General features: G+C 35.7%; 1 protein-coding gene and 1 long non-coding RNA gene across 2 annotated transcripts in view; one reads left to right on the top strand and one right to left on the bottom strand.

Moving 5' to 3' along the window:
- The window catches only part of SOX5 (SRY-box transcription factor 5), a 993,423-nt gene that overhangs the window by 468,712 nt on the left and 498,606 nt on the right, over positions 1–26,105 (bottom strand). The window lies entirely within an intron of this gene.
- The window catches only part of LOC309609911, a 76,538-nt gene continuing 50,655 nt past the window's right edge, over positions 223–26,105 (top strand). Inside the window, exon 1 of the long non-coding RNA XR_014233639.1 lies at positions 223–20,341. This is a non-coding gene — a long non-coding RNA (uncharacterized lncRNA). The remainder of the gene's footprint in view (positions 20,342–26,105) is intronic.

The raw sequence follows: 26,105 nt of genomic DNA on the forward strand, positions 1-26,105 counted from the left end.
CTTTAGGTTATCATGATCTCTCTCTGGACCTCTATCTCAGGCTACTCATTTCTCTCCAACTCTAATCTCATTTCCCTCCAACATATCCTCCACCCCACATCTAAACTCATCTCTTAAAAATGCAAATCCAGAGAAAAACATGGTCCGAAAGGATACATGCACCCCAATGTTCATTGTAGCTCTGTTTACAATAGCCAAGACATGGAAGCAACCTAAATGTCCATCGACAGAGGAATGGATAAAGAAGTTGTAGTACATATATACAATGGAATATTACTCAGTCATTTAAAAGAATGAAATAAAGGCATCTGCAGCAACATGGATGGACCTGGAGATTGTCATACTGAGTGAAGTAAAAGTCAGACAGAGAGAGAGGAACATCACATGATATCGCTTATATGCAGAATCTAAAAAGAAATGATACAAATGAACTTATTTACAAAACAGAAACAGACTCACAGACTTCGAGAACGAACTTATGGTTACCATGGGGGAAGGGTGCTGGGGAGGGATAGTTAGGGAGTTTGGGATTGACATGTACACACTGCTATATTTAAAATAGATAACCAACAAGGAAAAAAAAAAAGAGAGGAAAAAAAATGCAAATCCAATCACATCAAACTTTCCATCACTACCACAAGTCTAAGAAAAGTCCAACATTTTTAAACAAGCTTCCAGGGGCCTCCCCAGGCTGGTCCCTGTTAACTGCTTGTTCAACATTCTCTCTGCTATCCCGTATTTCTCACCTTGCAGTTCCTTGACTTCATTGTGCTTTCTCTGGCTTCTGAGCCTTAGAAAATGCTATTCTGTGACTTCCAGGGTTTGGGAGTGAGATGGGTTTCCCTGGCTGCCTTTGCTCTTGAGCACTCTGTGAAGTCAAAACTTTGGTAGCGGCCAACAGTTTCATAATAATAGTACTTTTGTAGTGACCGTGTTTTCTTCTAGTCTGTTAAGATCTCTCAGGGCAGATCATAACTGTCCTATTCAGTGCAAAGTTCCTGGCACGTAGCACAGTGCCTGTCACACAACACAGACTTAATAAAGATGGTTGGATAAATGAAGTTGGTAGTTTCTTTATAATTTAGATTAACAGAAGCCATGGATAAGAGTTTTAAAGTAGTAATATATCAAAGAGCTGAAACGAAGGTTCATCTCAAGTTAAACTAAAATTTGGACAGTAGAAAAAATATATGCTGATTGTCTTGTAATGAGATGGGTTATCTTCCTCTAACCTCTTGAATTTACATGCTGCTCTGCTGGTATGATAAACAGACTGATTTAAAAATCAAATAACAGACTCTAAGAAGTTGTAACAATCCCTGGATTAGTACAGGATGATAACTAAGGGATCTGCTATATTAAATCATAACAATAAAAGTAAAATCCCTCCATCTTTTCTTGGATTACATTTAGAGCTCAAATCAGAGAGCACTAAATGAATAATAATGAATGTATGCCTCTGTGAATGATGGAAGATTGAATCACATTTTAACTAGACTATATTTATAAAGTCCCTTTGGATGACATAATTACAATTCAAACCATACACTAATTAGCAGCAAACATCTATTTAATATTATTTAGTGAGTTTAAAATATGCTTTTTATTTTTTTCTAAAAACAAATAAAGAGAAAAGACACTTTACCCAAACACAAGAATGTTAAGGACCTAAGTCAACAAATAAGTTGGTGCTACTTAGAAGCAGAACCAATTTATTTCAGAAATAAATAACCATATTTTACTTTTATGAGAAATAATGACTTAATATACTCCTATACAGAGACACAGCAAGAAATTCTAAAAAGTAGTTTTTCCCACACAGTGATGACATTTTTAATAGCAAATTTACATTGTTTTCTATTTTCGATATTGCTTAGCAACTGCTGATAATCACTTTAAAATTTAGAGATCGCCCCATCAGTTTATACCACAGTTAAGTGTACTCAATGACATAGTTACCAAGAGCCAAAACATTCCCAACCTTTTTATTTTTAGATACAACTCCATTTCGCCTTAGCTTTGCCGGACCAGTGAATACTTCTTTAATTGGATTGATATTTTTGCATTTATATTTTTTTAAATGTTGACCATTGTCTTCTAATATTTTTTTCTCTTCTAAGTTCTTATGCTTTTTTAATGTTCCTGAATGAAGAATGAATTAGGAAAGAAGCCCTAAAAATTCAAAATATAGTAGTTTAAAGATAAAATTTTTTTAATAGGAGGACAATCCATTTTTTAACATTCTGTTTCATAAGGTATTTTTGGATCTCTCTGTTTAATTAAAGAATGGAGAAACCTCGATAGCTCAAATTCATCACATCAGTGCAGCACTTCATATGTGCCAGGCTTGGTTCTAACTGCTTTATATGTATCAATACATTTAATTCTTATAACAATGCTCAAGGTAGGTGTTGTTCTAACCCTTGTTTTACTGATGGGAAACTGAAGCCCAGAGGGGTGAAATCCCATGCTCCATCACAGGGTGACTAAAGGAAGGCACCTGGGAGTGAACTGGGCCAGTCTGCCTCTAGCGTCCACGTGTGGCTGTGTTATGTCAACCCCATAAAAAACGAATAGTAGTCATTTTTGCATAGCTCAGTAACCAAAGTATTCTTCTCAGACTATGATGTTCTTATATATGCTAGTTTCTAACTTACCAATTATGCACTAGTCGTCTTAAAAATCATTTATAAATTATTAGCTCAGCACTCTGACTATATTAATCCATAAAAATATTACGTAATGCCTCATTTTCACACATCTTGAAGAACGAGAATCACGGGCACACAGCATACAAAAGAAAAAAAGAGTTACACAGTACGGTTGGAGATTACAGTGTGGGGAGAACCGCAAAAGCTGAGGCAGGGGTTACTAATAAATAACTATGGTGACAGCTGTGACTTCCCAATTTTATCCATAAGGGACTCAGGATACCAAAAGTGATTTTAAGCATAGGGTCAAATCCATGTTTTAGAAGGATCATAACAGGGCAAATATTCAATGGGAAACTAAGAAGTTATGTAAAATGCTGTTAGTATTTCTAAGCAATGAAACACTTCACCTTGGCCTAAGCTAAAGTATTCATGTGCCGAAAAAAAAAAAAGATATCATTATAAATATTAGTTTTTGTCATATACTAATCTAACACAACATCTACTAAAATCTGCATTTTTAAATACCACTTAAAATAGCTTATTTCCTGAAAATACCAGTATTTTTTGTAATTTTACCTATAATAAAATCAGCCAGAATTGACCACTAATTTATTGTTACAGTAAGGCTTTGATATATAATACACCAAAAATTTAAGATTGAATATATTTTTCTTGTTCAGTTATAAAAACTAAAATTATAGGTAACATTTTCATAGCAAATTTAATTAGTACGGTAGCATTTTCTGCTGTTAACTATAGAAGCTACCAACAAGTGAACCTTAAAATTAACTCATTCATTCATTCATTCAGTCCGTCAGACCATGCCAGGTAAGTACTGTGTGGGTAAAGCTATACTAAGCTCTTTGGGAAGTCTAAGTGAAAAAGAAGGTATGATTACTATCTGAAAGAAAGTTAAAACTTAACTAAGGAAAGTAAATGTAGATGCATCTCTTTTAACAGTAGAAACTAAATATGTTGGTGAAGAACATTTCATTTTCAATGAAATTTCCTTCAGACTACTCTCTTCTACCACTTACTAGGACTAAATAGGACAGGTCATATAATTCACACTTTGTAACACTTGAACTTTGTGGGTATTTTTGGGGGGGTGGGGGGACGTATTGGAAGGCTCTAAACTGGAGATCTCAAACTGGAAGTGGATTTTAGAAAGTCTTAAATTACATTAAAAATCTGTGTATAAGTACATTTGTGAGAAGAAGGTCCACAGATTTCATCAAAATTTCAAATGGTTCCATGACCCCCAATAGGTTAATAACCACTGGGTCTTTTATCTAAAAATGAAATGAATCTACACCATGTTCTTCCAAGACCAGTAGAAGCAACTTTTCTCTTTTAACTTGCTATATGTTTTTTCCAGGTGTCTTTATGATTCTACTGCAGGATTAGGAATGGAAGGGATAAAGCATCACCCAAAATGGCTTGTCCTAAAATTGCTAGTAAAATACCTAGCCAGTCTTAAAATTTTCAGTTGCAGAGTTCAAGATTTTTACAACTCATTTATTTGACATTTTTGATGTCTAATTTTTAAAATTACTTTGAAACTCCAGGATCATTGCAAATGAAATTAAAAAAAAAATATGTCAATCCAGGCACTAAATAAATAAATAAATAACAAAGTTTCTCTGCTTTTTATGAGAATCCAAATCACGGTATCATTTTTTTACTGTCATAATTTCCCGCAGTGTCAAAAGGTTCCATTTTGAGAACGAGAGGTTTCATCTAGGTAGGGTAGTTGTTACTGGCTTTCCAAAATAATCTATGTCTATAGATAGCGGTATAAGTTAAGTGAGAAGATGGTGAATACATTTTCAGAAACAGCAGAAATTCTGTGATTTCAATTAATCTCTTGTGGAGCACAGTGGGTAGGAATAAATCCAAATTTCCAGGGAATATACCCATAAGTAGTGCAAATAAAATATTTAATCTCAGGGGTCTGCAATTAGTACTCTTTACTGCCAAAAATTAGCACAGTTTGTACAAAAGAAGACATAATGCCACCCCACTCTACTCCTGACTTGGATCAGGGTTAGGAATGATGAGATGAGAAAAATCCTGTTCTCTTGTTTTCAATGATGCTTAGTTGGAACTGTAATCTGAAGACAGTTTTTTACGTGTCATTAACATTTTTTCTAAGTCCACTCTCTCTATTCAAAGACCCCTAATTTAGGACTATCGATCTCAGCCATGAGAAAAACATGACTGCTTTGATAATCCAGGTACTTTTCATTTCTGATGGAGAAAGTAAAACATTCCCAACACACTGACAGTCACAAAAAGTTTTGATCTTTGGAAGAAGACAAAGAATTCCATTCAGCTTCCAGAGAATGAGTGAATAAGAAGGCATTTCATCTTCCCAAACTCCCTTCTCTCCCATTTCTCGAACACAATACACTGGGAAACAAAAGGCAGATTATTAAGTTTTCAAATGAAGCTACTTGTTTCTCTCCGCTCCCTGGATGCCTCAGCCCTCGTCTCCCTGGCCTTGCCTTTCGGCACATCTGGTAACCATGTGTGGTGGTGCTAATGAAGACTTTCCTGAGTGAGTTACAATTAGTTCCGACTGCGTGCAGCTTTCCTGGGCAGGACCAAAGTAAAAGACAGGAATGGGGGTGAGGGGGAGCCAATAACTCTTTCACTTCACAAACCCGAATTCTCCCCTGCCCCTGGGACTCTCATCACCACCACTCGGAGGAATTTTTGAAAAAAGGTGTAAGCAAATACTTTCAGTTTCCTCCTTCCTTTTCTCCAAAGCAGCATTTTACCCAACTTGATTGAATGCGACAGGCAGGCAACAGTACTTCTGTGATCCTTTGAACAATAGAGAATTGTTAAACAGATGCCTTTTCCCCTTTTGGTCCACGTATTCTACTTACCTAACAGTTTTATCTACTTTAATAGAATAAACTTGTGTGTTTTACTATTTGACGGATTAGAAGGAACTGCGGAAGCAAATGTACTGTATACAATTAGGCTGTCTTGAAAACGCACACTTTTGTTTACTCTATGCCTCTTCCCCCACTTCTCAATCAAGCTCCTAATAGAGCTGTTTTAAGTTTCAACAAGGACCATATTAACTGTGGGTCTCCACATGAAACAGAATGCTAAACCCCAGAGTCTCCTGACGATGGAAGCTTAAAGTCTCCCAAATCCTGTTTTACATTTCTGTCTGAAATCACGGTTCTTTCTGTCCAATGCTTTTTTTCTGTACCTAGCAAACTATGAGTTCTCAGTAAATACTCTATGACAGCAGTAATAGCCTTTGTGAGAAGATTCTCAGTGACTCTGAGCGTAAAAAACAATTACTTTTGGCAACTTGTACCTATATCTTATCCTAATGTCATCTACTTTTTCATTTCACCAATTCTGCTTTTAGAATATGCAGTTACTCGGTAAATGCTAACCACTGATAACAACCGCAGTTTGCATTTCAGCCTATCGTACACTCTTATATACACATAGTCCGTACACGAACCCCTGTAACCATTAACAGTTACAAATAAATATTTACAAATAAAAACTCAAAATCAGAAATAAAAACTGGCTTTTCTAATGGATCATTTGAAGCTATTACAACGTATAAGGCAAACCAAGTAGCATCCTTAAAACAAAGAAATAAAGCAACAAAGAAACAGCATAGAAGAAAACTATGGAAATATTTTTTCTTTTATCAGAAACCAAAACTAAATGATATCACAACCAGGAATAGTGACCATAAAGAAAATGTAATAAATATCTTAGGTCAAAAAAATAAATCACCGTCCTTCAACTCACTGACCCTTATGTATAAATAATTTCTTAATGAAAGAAAAGAAAAGCATCTCCCTCACTATGTATATTTGAACATATTTTAACTTTATGCAACTTCAATTTCTACAACTATTTATCCTACGGCTTGTCCCTCATTCGTTACAAAATATGAACTGTTTCACTAAACAGTGCCAAATTCTCAGACTGGAGAAAGTTCTGCCCTGAACTGGCCAGCCGTTTGCTTCTATCTCTAGGTGGTTATCCTTCCAAACTGACCTCTGTCCCTCAGAAAGGGTCAATTTAAAACAAAAACAAAACTCCTCTGCAGATCTTTTGCAAGTTTTTGTTTGTCTGTTTGTTTGTTTGTTTTCCATACCAGGGAAACCCTAGGGAAAGGAAAAATTACACACACATCTTAAAATCTTTTTTTAAGATTTTTTTAAAAAAGGCTTTAACTGTAGTTATAAAAATATTGAGATTCATCTACATTTCAAAATGCCAACAGAATTCTAAAATACAGAATAAGTTAGTTAGCAACACAAACGCTGTATTAGAGAATGAAGTGTTTTTCACCATTAATTTTTTTCTTTATTTTTAGGAATAGGAAGTTGACTTTACTAGCAATAATGACAGTTAATGGCAACCCAGTGAGTCACTGCCTCCTGGGCCTTAAGGAGGAGTAGGTCCATGTATAAATGATAATTAATGTCATTAAACATTCCAACACTACACTGACTTAACAGCTTTTGGCATTCAAATCCTCAAATGCTTCTACTGTACCTTACACCAAACACACACCGTGAAGGTACACAGGGTTCATCTGCAAGGTAGCTGGCTGGTATTGCTCTGGTACTGCCCTTGAGAAGTGAATCACTCTGTAATTTTTATGTTCACCAGCAACCTTTACATGTGGGCATTATGTTTTCATCAAGCTGAATAATAAGCTGTTTGCAAATTGACTGCACCTTGGCTGCACCCCTATTTTGGTCAACATCGACTCTCAGTCCTTGTGGTTTGCTCTGCAGTCTCATGCTGCTGTGACAAGTCATACTGCTTCTAGATGGGATTCAAATTCATTTTTATAAACTGTAGATTTGGGGATTATGATCATAAGGGCCATATTAGGATCATAGCCCTTCTCTCAATACTTCAGAAAGGCAGTGTGGGAGGAAAAACTGAGGAAAGTAATAAAGTATTCACATATTGGATACCAACTTTAAAAGTTATTTAATATTGGTAAACATCTAAAAGGACCTGATTTCCTGATCATAAAGGATTCTTTTATGGTATGTACAGATGTTTAAATTAGCACACACATTCCATTCTTATCTCTCTTAAATTCAGCAGAATAACTGTAGGTTATTCACAAGGCATGTTATCAATGTAAAAGCAATAAAAAAGTCACCCTCTTGTGAATTACTATTTACAGTATTTCACAAGAATGGCATTCACACCCTCCAAATGAAGGACATTGCCTTGCACTCTCCGTCAGTTAGCATTAGTGATGGGGGGAGGGGGAGGGAGAAAATAACAAGCCATTTTTCTATCATTTGAACTCTCTTTGACCCTTGCAAGCTATTCAAGTATGCACTTAAGACAATTCCAATAAATAACATATATACACATACATAGAGCAGATATATAGATAGTAAAAGAGTGAACCCTGATAAAGTGGATAGGCTGAATACCTAGAAATTAACCATCCTGAAGTCTGTTTCTTGGCATTGTCATTGATGGTACAAGAGGAACTCCCATTTATGGATGGTAACGATATTTCATGACATTAATCAATAATTCTGTGAATTGGGATAGAAACTTGCTGTGAGTCAACTACAGCTAAAAGAGCTACGTGAGTTAAGAAAAAGAGAGCCACCTTGTTCCCATGTTGACTTAAAATTTTTCCATATATGATCATAGTTATTATACTGGGGGAGGCTGGCAAATAAAAAATGCAGTGAGACGTATACGATGAAATATATCATTAAGTGATATTCAGCTTAAAAAGTTCAAAATATTCCAGGCAAACATATTTCTATTCCAAAGTTAAATATAAAATTTTACGAAAAGATGTTACAGCTCATGAATGTGCACTTATACATACCTATAGTTACAAGAATTATTTGTTCACTTTCATTCAAATATTTCCTCAATAGAGACTAATTGGTGTCTGTCTAGTAGTTTCCAACACTACTTCTCCACTTTAGTGGCATTACGTGCTATAGTTTTAAATGTACATTTAACGCTAGTATTACTAGGTCTACTGCAAATTGTTACACAGAATGGTGATAAAAGTAGTAGCCCAAACCTGACAGTTAAATGTATAAAGAATCATGCATGATGCTGTAAATACTTTTAGGATGCTTTCTGAAGCTACTCATTCCCCCTTCCCTAAAAAGAGATCCAAAGGAGAAAAGAGTAGAAATGGAGATTTAAAATATGACAAAACTATTCTGTATATTTTCTTTACGTTTAGAGAGCTTTAATCATATAGTTTCTAAAAGCAAAAATAAAACCCTACCAAAATTAATAGAGGAAGATAGAGATAACTGAGGCACCAAATAAACCTTTCTTTCATCCAGAAACCATGTGGATGTGGAGGTTTCTTCAGAGCAAAACATGTGCCTTGAGTTCCCAGGAAGCTCTGTCAGTGGCAGGGACATGGAATTCAGTGGTCCTGAATATCCATCGCACCCAGGATTTCCTGTTACCTTCTGGAGCTGTGACAATACCAACTCTAGAAACCAAGGGTCAAGAGGGAATCACTCTGCTGTGATTCCCAGTGACCCAGAGAGCAGGATTTCACCACAGTCCCGTGCCATGTGACTAGGTTTGCGTAGTTGAAGTGTCAGCTCCAAAAATCCTAAGGAGGGCTCTTCCTTTTGTGAAACAAATTAATTACACAACCAAATATTGCCACATTCTTGAGGCCTATTGACATAATGGGAACTTCAACCGCCTCTTGGCTTTGTATTTTTGCAAAGGAGTAAAAAGAGATCCAGGTAAAGCCCAATATAATTCAAGTAAAGGAAGATCTAAAAAGAAGATGTTTTTATCTGCTACCCATGGCGGGAAATTACATATTTTAGATTTGAAGCCCAATCAAAAATAATTCAATATTGTACTATTCACTCTTGAGTGGTATGTGATAGAAAATGAATGGAAATCAGTTGGCCTGCTATTTCTGATTCTTCTTTCTAAGCTGTAATACTTTCATCAATATTTACAAGGCCTCAGTCCTGTTTACAGATGTGTATCACATCAGCCTCAACTAAGTTGCAGAGTTCCCTATGATTTCTATGTGGACATCCTAATTAAAAATTAGAAATTGTTATTCTCACAATTATCACTGCTTTTTAAAACTAGTTTACTTATTATATTTTCTTCTGATTCCTAGCATCAACGAAAGAAAAAAAAAAAGAAAAAAAAAAAAACCCAAAACCTGTATTTATTGCATAGTCTATCTAATCACAGTTTTATTAGGAAAGAGAATTCTGGAGCTCGACCCCTTTCCCATATCCTTGGCAGGATAAAATGTCATTTCTAATGGTAAATATTAAAGTCAAAAAATGTGAGCAATCATGGAAACTGTGAGTTTTCCCAACACATATGAGTCACTTATATCCCCAGAAGTAATGAAGCCTTCCGAAAAAACATAGAGATTCAAAAAGAGATGATGATTTGATGTTTTTTTCCTGTGTGTAAGTAAGATCGGCTATGACTAAATAATTTCTCAATTGCTAGACTAAAACAAGCCAAAACAAATAGCTTTTAAAACTTTAAAGTATATTGTGTAGTGGTGACTGTTCAAGGTCTCGCTCAAGTCAACACTGGATAGATAATATGGAGATGAGTTAGATGCAGAGGGCTACTCTTAAGTTCATTGATTATAGAAACAAAAAACTCTGTAACATTGTTCTAACCATAAAAGTCAATTGAAATATGCTCACTTGTATGTTAAATCTGATATGGTTCATATTTAATAATAAAAGGCAAAACATATACACTTAAGGTAGTTAAAGCTCAAGTGGCTGCAAAAATGGTAAAATATTTTTTGAGGTATAATGATGACAGAACAATCTCAGCATTTCTATATCAGTAAAAATTTTATCCAAATCCTACAACATATACATATTAATTTCCCCTACTCCTTTGATATCTCTCAGATGTTTTCTAATACAGAAATATAAGGAGAATAATGTATTAAACATACTGAATTAAAAACTTAACCAAGGAAAAGCTATTCATTTAACCAAGAAACTTTTATCAATCACCTATTGTGTCCAGTCGGAAGTGGCTCAGTCCTGTAGGAAGCCAAACTATGCAGATACAATAGAAGTGAACACTTATTTCCTAACTTTGCTGATTTTAATCTTATTATGGAAACCAGGTATACATATCAACTTTTTAAAAATAAAAATTAAATTCATACCGATGTGCTCAGACAGGCTCGTCCTGGTTCAATTATGTTAGCATTATTTTCCCAGGAAGATGGGACACGATTTCTGTGTCATGTATGTATGAAACCTAGGACTGTGGTGAATATACAGTGGTGTTCAATACAGAATTTTGGAAATATTTTGAGATAAATTCAAAGGACCAGCATGTAGAAAAAAAATTTACTTCTAAATATTACTTCTTTAGCAGTTAGACAAATGAACAGAAATTAGAGTTGAGAATACCCAGAGTCCTAACTTTCTCACTGTGTGACCAGGAACACATTACTTTACAACTCTGAGTTTTCACTTTCTAAACTGTAAAATGGTTTGTGATGAAACTTAGTCAAGTAAAAATGGTCACAAATCTACCACACATAAATCCCTAGTAAATACTTGCTCATGGTAGGAAGCAAATAATTGTAGCAATATTGCTATTACACTGTCACAAGACATTATGCACTTTAATTGCTCATAATCTGCATGAATTTTCTCTGATAATTGAAAAATGTAAATGTTTTTGATGTTTCCCTACAAATATTAAATATTTACTTGAGCTATATGTCTACAATGCTTATTAAAAATTCCTTTAACTGTTTGGATTACCTTGTGATTGCGGGAAAAACCTTTATAAAGAACCCCAAGCATATTTTAATTAAGTATAACTCTAAATTAAAGAATATTCCCTCTCATCAGTAATCAAAATATACTACTATTTCTGAAACTAGAAAATCTGGACATCTAGGAAAACTTCGTTTTCTAAAAAAGGGACCAGAGACACCAGAGCTGAACAATCTCAAAGATCAGTTTTGATGGTCCTGGGGGATCAGTAAGGGGGCTTCCTCTGCCTTCTGAATCCTATAGAAGACCTTTGTTTGTCATAAGCCTCACTGAATACTTGTAAACTGAGTGAAACTTATCTTAGATATGTGTACACCTTTGGTCCCTCTATTATAAACATTAAACATGTTTGTCAAGATGAGGATACAGAAATTACAAGTTCCACAGAACTGCTTACTAGTGATACCATGTGCAAGAAAAATGACAAATTCTTGGATTGAGAAGGCAGAGAGAGGAATCAATCTGGGGCTTAACAAATACTGTCAGTTATAAAATGAATCTTACGAGGACATTGAAGTATTTGGAGTTCTTTTCATTAAAGACTGTATCTATATAAAATAGAATACCACAACCACATATGTTAAAGTCCTTAAACCATTCATTTTATCTCTTTATCAAAGTTGGGCTCCTCTTCTGAATTTATAACTGCAAGAAAAAATAAAAATCATTTCCAAACCGTTCACATGAGGGGAGCCGAATGGTGAACAAAATATTGAAAGAGCCTTATAAAAATTAAAACACAGGTGGAACAAAAAATTTCTCCCCAAGCTCAAGAAACATCAAAATGCCTAAGTGAAACTTAGATAACAGCATTAGATAACAATTTCTGTATCTGGCTATAAAGAAATAATCAGGAATTTTTAAAAAATACCACCTATAAATTTGAGAATGTTCTTGTGATAAGTAGCAAACTAATAAATTTGGGTGAGACTTGCCTTATTTAATATATTGGTTAATAAGAAGTTGTAATTGGGTTGTTTTAAACTACATTTAAAAATGAACATTAAGTACACATTAAATAATACTAAGTCCTTTTGTAAAAGCCCCAAATCAATCATTAAAGTTGTTTGTTTGTGCATCTACCATGCACAAGACAAAGTACTGAGCACTTTACCTGTATTTTACAGTGATTAACCAAAACACTACATTTAACACTCTTTAATATGTCTTCAAATGTTACCAAAAAGTTAATGTAGAACTAGATAAACATTAGATTTTTATTACAAAAATAAAGGATTAAAGACATGCATATAAACAAAGAATACAAGTTTTAGGAAGCCTTGGTATTGTTGGTTCTAATAATTATGCATTAATTTTTGCATAATAATATCAGTATGTACCTTTAAAGTATCATGTATACAAGGCAGTAATAAAGCAGTTAAAATTGATAAAACAAGTTGTATAATTTTTATCCTAACCTGGAATCTCGTCTTGAATATTGCCCAATAATAGAATCTAGAGATCAATAATATGTCAAGTGTGCTATACCAACAAAATACGGAAATATTTCTTCCTGACCAAGCTATTGATCTGTTCTGAAGTGTGATTGACTGGAATCTCTTAAAGTTTCGAGATAATGTAATTACAATATTCTCCATATTCATAAAAATGATTGACCCTTTTTTAAAAACTACACTTACTGTGCCATTTGCTTCAGTGATAGCAGCAATGAATTCTACAATTTTAGTTTTATGTTGCATTAAATATATTTCCTATTAACTGCTTGGATCATGATACCTGATTTCATGGGTGTTTCCTCATGAGGAAAGGTAAAGAAATCCACCAATAGATATGAATTTTCATTATCATTTTCAGTCCATACAGAGAATAGTTTTTGAGTTTCATCTTTTACTCATGGTTACAATACAGTCAGTATTGGTGTTAGTCATTCCTTGCTTCTCAATGATTTCATTTTTCTGCTTTTGTGAATCACACAGAACCTTCAGCATACATGTTTCTCCAAGAATATGTTAGTTTAATTGTCATATCCTAAATATGAATATTAGTAGAGGCGAGACGGGAACAGATAGCCCAAGTTGGGGCATATAAAAATAATTGATATTATTCCCCACCAAAGCCTGAGCCGACCTTAGGTTCACACTGTGTTGCAAACTACCTAAAGAAGAGATGAATTGTCTCCACAGACTTTCTGGTTCATAAATTTCCTGTAGAAAGGAAGTACTTGTTTTTGTTTAAAGGAAACATCCTGGGTTAGATTAAGCAAAAGTCCCTTTTTCTGTCAACAGAAGACAAAGCAGAGAGGTAAAAAGGTCAATAAATATCGGAAAGCAAAAGACTAGCCAGTATTTATGGCGTACCTGTATGTGCAAGTATTAAGGACACCAAGAAACAAAATATCTGAATGTCTGAATTAATTTTCTCATTTTGTTAAAATATTCTGTATTTTGTTTAGGCATCATATACGAACAGGTTAATAAACATAAGATAGATATAAAGGCCTACCTTTTAAAATAAAGTTCAACTTCTATTAAAGTCATCTTTCTAATTCAAATTCAAGCATGACAGAGCTGGAGCAATCTTCTCCACCCACATATGTCCAATTGGTCTGATACAGTTTTCTTCCTGAATTTCTCCAAGGGTTAAGGCAAGGGTCCACCAAATCTATTATGGGGCATCTCTGTGTTTTATATACCCTAACAATGCACAAGTTTCCTCATACAAGCATGCAGTGCCCAAGCAAAACCTTTCCTCATCTGCCTGAGTTTTCTTCTCTGAGGATATGGAAATTTTTATGGAATTACTCCCAAAAATATAAATGCGAGCTATAGTTACCTCTTGAACTGCGACTATTTTATTATTTCTTAGAAAGGGGGAGGGAAATTAAGATTATTTTATTTTCCTGAGTCTTTTCCACTAGTAATAGTAACAGAATAAATTTAATTATATAATACTTAAAGTAAAAGGGTCCATCACTTATGGTCATTTTCAACTTGACCTTAAGACAAAGCATGTACATGCTTCATATAATTAGGGTGAGGATTAAATTAAACAACCCATGCTAAAAACATAGAAGCAGGTGTTACGAGGCCTTCTGTAGTAAATATTCCAATAAATTATCTATTATATTATTATGGTTATTATTTTATAAAAGGAATAATCATTGCCTTTAATAGTACAGTTTGTCTTGAACCATCCATGATTTGCATAATACTACACATATAAAGGTTGTGTGCATGCCTCTGATTTATGTGTGTATGCAAAATGTATTCATCCATTCATGTAACAGTCATATACTGAGTAACTTCTAAATTCCAGACACTACAACAGGCAGTGGAACACAAAGATGAAGAAGACCATACCCCACTCAGGAAGCTTAGTTTTGCAGGTAAGTATAATACTGCTGCATCTAAGAATAATATAACATGTTATGTGCCACAAGAGAACTATGCACAGTGTATATTTCGAGCCAAAACACTGCTACTTTTTCTAGTCTAGGAGGTGCAAGGAGGATTACAGAAGACTACAAATTAAGTTTTAGAAACATCCTCACAATGAGGCATGCTTTTTCTAAAGTATGCATGTCCACTGTCATTTTGGCACTACGTGGGCAGAGTCTTTTGGTGCACAGTCTTAAAGAATGCTTCCATCTCCATGCGATAGTTTCTAAATGTTTGATTCAAAAGGTTAAATGATATTACATCCTAAAAAAATTCCTATCTCCAAATATAAACTAGTATTCATCTTTAAGAATTTTGCTGTCTTCATAAAGATTCCTTAGACAGTATACCCTGTACCAGATTGGATCTAAAATGCATCCTTGATTGATTCTGTGTCAGCAGGAGACTGTTCCATCACCCACCAGAGTGCCTAACATGTAGTAAACACTCAATAATGAGCATTTGTTGATGGGACAAATGAATGCACGAACTCTCAGTCCCTTACCATCTTGGAAGAGCTTCGGACAAAAGTGAAATACTCAGCGTTGTTAATGAATGTAGCATGCTCTCACTATTTTTTACATTTCTTTTCGGTCTGACACGAGCATTCAGACGTGAGCATTGTACTACTGAAACAAAGAATGGACTTCAAAAGAATCTGAGCAGGGCTTGCAAACAACTAAGATTAGTAAAATGTCATGCTAGTAGGATACGGCTATGTATTCAGCAAAGTATAATAATTAAGGGAGTGGACTCTGGACCCCCAGGACTGGGGTTCAGATCAAGGTTCTATCGCTCATGAGCCATGTGACTAAGTAAGTCACTTTGCCTCTCAGTGCCTCAGGCATCTCAATTATAAAATAAGAGTAAAACGGGTGCCTCCTCTTAGTGCTGTTTCAAGGATTAGAGGGATTAAATATTTGAAATAACTTTAAACAGCACCGGTCGCTAGCAGCCACTCTATCGGCGCTTGTTTAGTAAATCTGCAGTCATTCAGAAAGCAAAGTTCTTAGAGATGGGAAGAGTGATCATCTCTACGGTCAGTCTGCTGAGTATGGGAACACCTTCCCATGGCTATTTGCGTATTTAATAGGCAGCTCACCATGACTCAGAGATCGATGTTTGTCTTTCATTCTAAAGCTGTCTTAGTCAAAAGTGGCAGCTCCACAGGTGTGTTTCAAAGTTTATGAAACTCCCTGGAATCCCTCACATGTCTCAGTCTTGTCCTTAGGACTCTCTACTCAAGCAATTCAAATAAGTCGTTCCGGTGGCCAGGAGTTGCCCAGATTCCCCTCTGTTTTATGTGTTTTGGTTTATTCCGTAGCTCTTCTGCGTCTCCTGTCACTCTGGCTGGTTTGGGTTTTGTTGTCTGTATTCAAAGGAGGCCTGTGGTGGTGTCTATCCCCAGCGTCTGTGTTTCGAGTTGCACGGTTTGCCCCCTCTGTCTCTCATCATTGCTTTTGGCTCAGTCCCTTGACAGGAAATGAGAGATTTATTTTATCTGGCTTGAACTACATTGTTCCTTCCTGACTACTGGTGTTACTTCACTCTAAATAACATGACTTTGTGCTCACAGTCTGCCCAAGGTCAAAGCCTGAGGGTAATAGACACATTTAAGAGCAGGGGAGGAGAGTATAATCAGAAGGAAGGAGTGTGCAAGGAGAGAATTTTTTAAAAAAGCAGTGATGCAAAAGTTAAACTTGCAGCAGGTCTAAATTTTCTGGCAATCTTGAAACAGAATCTGTTCTGAAGAGCTGAAAGGAGAACTCCCCTGGCCCCCCCCCCACCCCTTTCAGATGTTATCAATTTAAAATGATACTATGAAATCTAGGCTTGAAATTCAAATTCCGTTTTAAAAGAAAGCATGAGTTGTCCCTGAGAAGGGTTTACAAAAGCTTATTAATATCTGTGATATCATCATTGTAGTGTGTTTTTAATAATATAAATTGGAATAATTATTGGAGTTCAAATATTCCTCCTTGGTTTGACACAAAAAATATAGGCAATATGTGATACATATAATTAATAAAGTCAAATTTATTATTTTATTTTTTAATTTAATTTTATTATTTTTTTAACATCTTTATTGCAGTATAATTGCTTTACAACGTTGTGTTAGTTTCTTCTGTACAACAAAGTGAATCAGCTATATGTATACATACATCCCCGTATCCCCTCCCTCTTGCGTCTCCCTCCCACCCTACCTATCCCACGCTCACAGAGCACCTACAGGGATCAGGGAGCTGATCTCCCTGTGCTATGCGGCTGCTTCCCACTAAAATTTATTATTTTAAGACATTAAACTTAATGATACCTAAATTTGGAACTTGAAACCATAAAAAAGGGTTTAAAAATGTGTCCCAGTATAAGTATAAGCAAGAATATATCTGAGCCACATCTCCTAGCCTAGCCCTTTTACAATTTTCCTTTCCTTCCTCTCCCCGTCCCCCTTTGGAAGTGTGAATAAAACTTTTGGTTTCTTCAAATACCTCTAGAGTTTCAAGGGGTCAGTAGGATGACCACCCAAAGACTGGTGAAAGGAAACATCTCAGTTTCACTGGTCACACCATTTATGCCCAGCTGAACCTCTCTGGGATAGTTTAAAAGATCGGGGGACATGGGGCAAACCTGCTAACCTAGATAAATATTTTCCTGTTCTTTTAACAGATTGTGCTAGTTAATAATACTTTGGCCTCAGGAAAATGGATTTAGTGGAAATGGATTTAAATGAAGCAAAAAGGATTTAGGTTACAAGTAAGGCCAGATTCTGCATGCAGAAAATCATCTCACATGGGTAGTCCGTTCTTGGGAAAGATGATGAAATCCCCTTTGCTCATGATCTTTCAACACTCATATCGTTCTGTGTGCCGTAAGCATGGTTTTGCTGAAGTCAAGAAGACAGCCCTAAAGAGATCTTCAAGACTTTAAATGTTTATGACTTATAATACCTCCTTCAGGAAGCCCTTCTCATCTCTATGGAACTAACTGCACATCCCAATACTGGGTCAGCCAAGCGCCCAGTGGCTGCAAATCATAAATGATTTGAAAGGTCTTTATGGAAAGGTCTCACTTTGAAACTCTAACTAGAAATTATTCCTCAGTAGGCCTTACACTTATCCAATGTTATATGTCAAATATATTTCAGTAAAAAGACAAAAAAATTCCTCAGAATCATACTTCCTTCTCATTTCAATTTCTTATGAGATGGGCTACAGGTGGAATAAGCTTCCCCCCAGTACTAAAATGCTGTAGACACACCTGCACAAGAATTGCAATAAAGTCTCATTTTTTAACACTACGTTCTTAAAAGTTACAGCAAACAGATAGAGTGTTTTGTATACACTCTTTTTACTGTTTTCTGATTATTAAATTCTAAATATAATCCTGAAGAGTAAACATAAAAATGTGATTCCTTCCTCCAAGGAGCCTATAAATCAGCCAAGAAGACCATCACCTGAACACCTAAATTATCCCCAAAAGCTTTTCCTTAAGTCTGTTCCTACAGCTCAGGAACTCAAAAGCAAAAAGTAAGAATAAAAAAAAAAACAAAAAAAACAAACAAAAAAACCCCAACATTTATTGGAAAGTTGCCATGTAATCAGGACTGTGCTAGCTGCTTTCTATACATCATCACATTCCACTCACACAAACTCCAGGCAAAACATGTTATTATTCTTATTTCATAGATGATGGAATGAAATTTAAGAGAGATTAAGAAATATGCCCAAGATCATAGAGTTGTGAGTGGTGAGATTGTGATTCAATTCTAGATTTGTCTAATTGTAAAACCCGTGTCCATTCACTATTCTGAAATAGAAATTAAAATGCTATAGATTACAGACTTTCAGTGTGTCTACAGTCTATGTCCCTGGCCTACAAGGAATAAGGTGTTCCAAACAAAAACAGTCCTCGTGCTCTTTAGAAGTTTAAAAATATAGTTACCAACTGACCCAGCAATTCCACTACTAGCTATATGTGCCCAAGAAAAATAAAATATACTCACCCAGAAACTTGTACCCAAATGTACATAGCCACATTTCCACAAAAAGTAGACACAACCCTGATGTCCATCAACTGATAAATGGATAAATAAAATGTGGTATATCCATACAAAGGAATATTATTTGGCAGTAAAAAAGAAGATGAAGTATTGACACACAACATGGGTGAACCTTGACAACATTATGTTAATTGAAAGAAGCCAGTCACAAAAGACCACACATTATATGATTCCATTTAAGTTAAATGTCCAGAATAGGCAACTCTACAGAGACAGAAAGTAAATTAGTGGTTGCCTGTGGCTGTGGAGTTTGGGAAACAAATGAGGAATGGCTGTTAATAAACTTGGAATATCTTTCTGGGGTGATGAAAATGTTCTAAAATTGATTATGATGATGTTTGCATCATCATAACTCTGTGAATACACTAAAAGTAATTGAATTGTATGCTTTAAACGGGTGAATTAATATGTAAGTATATCTTAATAAAGCTCCCACTAAAAAAGAAAAAAAAAGTTATGTAAAAACTTTGCATCCATATCATCAGGACGAAATGGCCAGTATACTTCCTCCAGAGAATAGAAACTACTAAGCAAATCTAGCTACCCCAACAGGGAAGAAGAGCAGGTTATCTTCTATCATTTTCCATCAATATCAGGAAAGTTTTTGTCTGCTAGATCCAGGTGAACTTCTGAATCAATGAAAGAGTTGAAAAGATATCCCTCTCTGGCCAAGTATGCTTTGAGACCAAAGCTTGTTGAAAAGTTAGAACCACAAACTAGTAGTTTGTTTACCCAATGCTAAACCGCTTGTTTGACATTTTTCATCTAAACTGACCAGTGATTTGAGTGTTGTGTAGGCAACCACAAAGAACAACTGAAACAGTGGGAAAATATTATTTTAAAACTACTTACTGTTTTATTAACATTTAGAGAGTTGGATTCCCTGCTTCTACCCCGATTCAGTTCTTTGTGTTTCAATGGCAAATTTGTCAATATAATTTTTTAGTCCTGCGGCCCATCATTAGATGACAGGAAAACATCATGTTATGGCAAAGAATCAGTAGGTAGTAATCAAATGTCCCATGATGTTGACATTTCCCAACCCTCCACAGATTTTTTTTTTTTTTAGAGAGAATCCTAGAAGTAGCCATGCACAGAAGAGCAGGTTTGTAAAGGACCAGCTCTCTGGAGATAATGATACATTTTATCATGATAATCTTCAGATGTTTATACCTTAAAAGTTATTCAGTTGAAGTTGCTTTCAAATTAAACACCATTGCTACAGTGTTTCTGTTGTGATTGTAGGAGGGAAGTGGAGCCAGTGCAATTTGTCCATGTTTTACAAATCACCATCTGGCAGGGATATGGCAACATGTGAAATCTTCACAGGACTCTTGTTTTTCTACTATCTGCTGGATAACTAAGGAGATCACCAGACTGCTGGGATGCCTGCCAGATGGTAAGCAGGTATGTTTATGAGTTTAAGATTCTTATTTTCTTTCAATGCTTTCACATGCTGTGGGCGCAGAGGCATAAAAGTAAAAGGGAAAAAGAAAAAGGGAGTGGGTAAGTGACTGTGTATGATCATTACAAATGTCTTTGAAGTTTCTTGAAATGTGAATTTTCCAAAGTCTACGTTGATTAATTTTTACCAAGTAGAAAAATCACCAGTCATATGGTCACAGGATTTTTTTAAAATGCTACCTTTTTCATTTTTGTACAAATAAACAGGTGTATAGTTTCTTCAGCCCTGTTGAGTAGGCATGCCTTACCCAGAGGGTCATAAACATCATCGACCAGCATTTGGTAACTGTATTCCCTGTGCATGATACTGGGCTAGTCATTTCAGCAGAATAAGAGTGAGGAACTGTTTAATTTTATTTTGATTATTCAAATCGACTATTGTAGGCAAAGAATAACTACCTAGCAGAGTCATAACAAAAAAACCCTCTGACAATCGAAGATTCACAGAGCTGAATCTGGGAAGTAAGTGATAATCACTGGAATGGCTTCTGTGAACAGAAAAGGGCATCCTAAACAATTCTGACAGATAATAAGTGAATATCCCAAAAGAAGCAGTGTCTGGTATACAGAGCAGTATACTCTTTGAAGTTAGGTTTGAATGCCTGCTCAGTACATACCAGCAACGTGATCCCAGGCAAGTTTCTGAAATTCTCCAAGCTTCAATCAGCTCATCTATAAAAATGGTGGTAACAGTTCTACCTTTTAGGATTGTGGTGAGATTAGAAATATAAACAATGCAAATTGTCAGCAAGTATACAGTTGCTCAATAAATGAAGCTGTTGTTATTATTGCTATTATATCATCTGGAGAGGTGTCTTTCTAGGTTAAATCCCTGACTGTAGAATTTCCTCACATGAATTACATAAACATACATCTAGTCTTATATATTTGTATATTTAGATACACATAAGATCTATCTGCAGTTGTGTATGTATATGCAAATATACACAAATACAAGCATATATACCTAGTAGTAGATGTGTTCTGTCCAGTCGTAGGAAACAAAAATAAATATTTTGACTTAAAGCTCTGTAATCATATTGAGTAAATACTAATAAAAGTTTCACAGTTTCCGTAAGTGATACTTTGGGCAAATTACTGAACCTGTCCGTGTCCTTAGCTACAGAATACAGAGGATAAAACCTGCTTCATAGGGGTATATGAAAATTAAGTGTGATTTTTTTCTATATAACACATTGCACAATGCCAGACAGAGAATAAATGAATGTTTGCCTCCTTCCCCTTCCCCTTTAATTACCAAGTTTCCTCCACCTATAAATTTAATCTATTTTTGCCCATCCTTACCTGCTTCTCTCGAGTTGAAGGATAAATGCCTCTGCTTCTTTCTGATCCTTCCAATTATGTTATGTATTCCATCACTCCTTCTACCAGAATAATTTTCTCCTTTATTACATGATTCCTCTGTCTATTTTTATCATAAATTCCTTCTCATCCACTAGTTCCTTCTCCTTAGCCTAAGATATACTCATTTCCCCCATCATGAAAATAATTTTCCTAAAGAGAAATTATAAAATGACAGAAAAGATGGAAAGCCTATATAGGAAAATGACCATAGAAAAACTGAAAAGATTGTTAAAGATCTATCTCCAAAAAATGTCAGACAGGTAGATTTTTTTTTTCCTGACCCAGGTAGTTTTATATTTGTTCTAATAAAACTAAGTTAAAGAGAATTTTTTTCTTGTTTAAACAGTCCCAAAACATTAAAATGATTAAAAGACTCAATTCTTTTATAGCATTAGCACAATCCTGATACCAAGTCATGACCGAGACAGTATTGTGTGTATAGACACACACACACTATTATAGACCAAAATCACTTTAAAAAAAAGCAAAACTCTACCAAGTAGACCTCAAGGGTGAATTAAAGAATAATGTACCATAACCATATGGCATTCATTACAAGGATGGAAGGCTGATTCAACGCAAATACATCTACTTAAGTAATTTTTTACATTTAAAAGAGTAGACAAAAAGTGAAAACCCACAAGCAAATTGTTAAAGTCTTTGAAAAAAGGCACCAACCATTCCAGATTTGTTTAGTGTAAGTTAGGAAGAGAAGAAAACTGCTTTCTAATGGAGTTTATTTGTAACAAAGAGCAGTCAAACTCATAATTAGTGGTAAAATAGTTGGATTGTCTTTTGTTGGTCCAGCTTCCCTTATTTTTTGCTTCCTTTTCCTTTTCACCAACAACTGCATTGCCTGTGAGCTTGGCCCTGTCTACTGCCTCTTCCTACTCATCTCCTGTACACTTTTCAATCCACTGCAAATGCTTCGCTCTTACCTTCTTACAGAAGCTCTTTTCTCAAAGGCGGCTGATATCCACCTAATTTCCAAGTCCAGTGGCCTTTTCTCTGGCTTCATCCTCTTTAACTTCTATTTATAGCATCTAAGACCATCACACACAAACCCCTCGGCTCTTGGCTTCCCTGTGCGAATTGGGGATGCCTCTTGCGTGACTCTCCTGCCTCTTTGCTTGGCCTTTCTGAGCCTCTCACTCCCTTGTCCTCCTGCACCTGCTCCTCGATATGGGGGATCCCCACTCTACATTTGCCCTTTAATTCATGCCCTACCTAAGGCATGTAGATCAAAGTTAGAAAGGAATGACAGACGAGGAAACTATTGATAAATGAAGTAAACAGAAGACTGCATTAAACAACAACAAAAATACACACGACTTTCACTTTTGGGGTTACAGTTTAAGTGAAATAGATTTTTTACATAGACAATCTCTACTTATATTACCTTCAGTATGTTTAATACTACCTTGCTGATTTTAAAAAATAGTTTTTAATATTTAACTTAATGAATGTCTTTTCGGCTATTACTCAGTTGTCTTAAATGTGTTATTGGCATCTATAATGAATTAACCAATTTAAACAAAGAAATGAGTTTCCTAATTTTACATTACCTTAATTTTTAACGCTTTCACAACCTATTTAATTTAAAGGTAGCCAGTGCTGTTAGAATTATTAGGATGTATCTGAAGGTAATTTAATAGAATTCAGCAATCATCTATTGAATGCCAGTGACATGTGAAACACTTTTTATAGTCGTCCTTAATATGTAAACTTCAGCCAGATATTACATAAATGAAATTGACTTCAAAATATAAAGTAACAACTTTAAGAACGTGCTGAGGTTTAACGCTGAAATAACTTTCTTTCCGTAATTTGTAACCAGTAGTAAAATTAAACAAAAAATATTGGAAAGAGAATTACATAGGTGTTTTTAAACTCCTCCTTACACAGCCATCAATATCTCAATAAAAAGTCTTCAGTAAAGTAGATCATCTTTCTCCATGCTCTCATCTCCAAATTATTGCCAGATCATTTTCTGCTGCTATGATCTCCTTCCCCATCACCGTAAAACTTGGAAACCACTTTACACATTTGTTTGTAAATAAAACTCCTCTCCATCCTTTGCTTCTTCCTTTTCTTTCTTTTTTCTTTTTTTGGCCACGCCTTTTGGCATACGGGATCTTAGTTCCTCGACCAGGGATCAATCCCATGCCCCCTGCAGTGAAAGCACTGGACCACCAGGGAAGTGCCCTTTGCTTCTTCTTTTCTTTCCTCTGATATGTGTATCCCTTAATGTTACACCTTTCAGATAACTTAGGAAGTCAGTGCTACTGTGCTCTCTTATTTGATACATGTTTCTCCCTTAAAGAAAATATAAATCAAAAACTCAAACCTAGACAACATAAAATAGGGTATTATTCACTTTACAAAGAGATCTTTAACATTACAAAAAATTGCCTACAGAATCCCTATAAATAGTGATTTTTTTCTAGTGCATGAAGAGCATAAAGCAATTAAATAACATACATTTACACTCAGCTTTTCCAAAATTGTATCAGTTTGCAAGTGGGCTGCAACTTGTTCTCATCAGATTGTTGCACCCCATGTAATGTGGAATTGAAAATGAGGCACAGCCAGAGGTAACACAATTCCTTGACTCCAGCTATGGTATTTACTTTTCTAGAGCAGGGACGTCAAACATTTTTAAAGCCATTGGAATACTTCTCCAATAGAAATCTTACAAGGGCACAATTTATAAAAGAGATAAAAGTAGTACGGTTATGTCCTTTCCCCTTCCCTTCACTAACTGGCCCCAGGGTCACATATAAAAAACCTACAGCTCTCCTCAGAGTACCGTTTGAAACAATTGTACTAGACTAGTTTCCGCTTACTGCTAAAGATCTGGCTACCAAAATCGAAATCTTACCATAGATAGAGTCCCAACATGCCCAGTTGGGAGTGCCTTGGGCACCACCCAGGAACATGCCTTGTTCTTTGTTTAAAATGGTACCCAGGGGGCTTCCCTGGTGGCGCAGTGGTTGAGAATCTGCCTGCTAATGCAGGGGACACGGGTTCGAGCCCTGGTCTGGGAGGATCCCACATGCCGCGGGGCAACTGGGCCCGTGAGCCACAACTACTGAGCCTGCGCGTCTGGAGCCTGTGCTCCGCAACAAAAGAGGCCGCGATAGAGAGAGGCCCGCGCACCGCGATGAAGAGTGGCCCCCACTTGCTGCAACTAGAGAAAGCCCTCGCACAGAGACGAAGACCCAACACAGCCAAAAATAAATAAATAAATAAATAAATTTAAAAAAAAAAAAAAAGGTACCCAGAACATGGGTCGCACACAACAAATGGTCAATGATGGTAACAATAACAATTTTTTAAACAGTGAACAGATAAATCTCCTTGACACAGGAATGGTTTCCTTTTCCTGTGCCAGTGGTTCTGCCTGCCCACTCTAACACACACCCCTTCCAGGAATGGCATTTGGCCATCCTGGCAACCAGAATTAGAGCAAAGAAAATATGAAATTTCTCTTCAAAACATTAAGTGGAAAGACGAATGCAAAGCCAAGCAAAAAGTACCCAGATTCAACATGCACATTGTTAAATGTCACTTCATAGTTAGACACTTTATGAACGTCAAGTGAACATGGACATGTATAAGTTGGGAGACTGGGAATAAGTAGGACCTATTGCAAAGGATCGGCAAGTAAAGAAAGTCTAAAAGGACATACAAGTTACCAGTTACAATTGTTACTTGCAGGGAGCAAAGGGAGTAGAAATTGGGCAAATATTCAATGGGAATGGGGAAATATTTTTCGTGGTACACATTATTATACTTTTTGAATTCTGAACCATGTGACTATATCCAAAAAAAGCAATTAAGTAAATCGAAGTTTTTCCAAAATGAGGATAAAAAGATAATTCCAACAGACCATTCTGAATATCTTGTTAGTATAACAATACACTTGTGTTGGTTTAGGGGGAAAAATCAGCAACAAGAGAATGTTTCATCTTAAGAATCTAGATTTAGGCCAAGCAGGTCCATCAGTCAGGAATACTGCTTATTCTCCTTGAGATAACTCTTTCAAGAAAGAGGGATCTATTGACTGAACCAAGGATTCATGCCCTGATTATCAAAGAGAGATAACAACGAGGAGAGGGTTTCCAACAGTCCGGCTAACTGATAGGTGTCTTCAAGCTACAGGTCAACCGTCCAGGGGACATAGGGGAAAAAAAAGTCAATGCCTTGCCTCAAATAAAAAATCAGAGAAGGAATTTCACAGCTCTCTGTTTAAAAAAAAAAAAAAAGGTGCATAGAAAAAGACAAATCATCAAAAGGGTTCTTAGAAGAGAATCATTAAAACCTGACAAAAATGAAAAAA

The sequence above is a fragment of the Balaenoptera borealis genome (genome assembly GCF_965194805.1).
Source record: "Balaenoptera borealis genome assembly, chromosome: 13".
Lineage (NCBI taxonomy): Eukaryota > Metazoa > Chordata > Mammalia > Artiodactyla > Balaenopteridae > Balaenoptera > Balaenoptera borealis.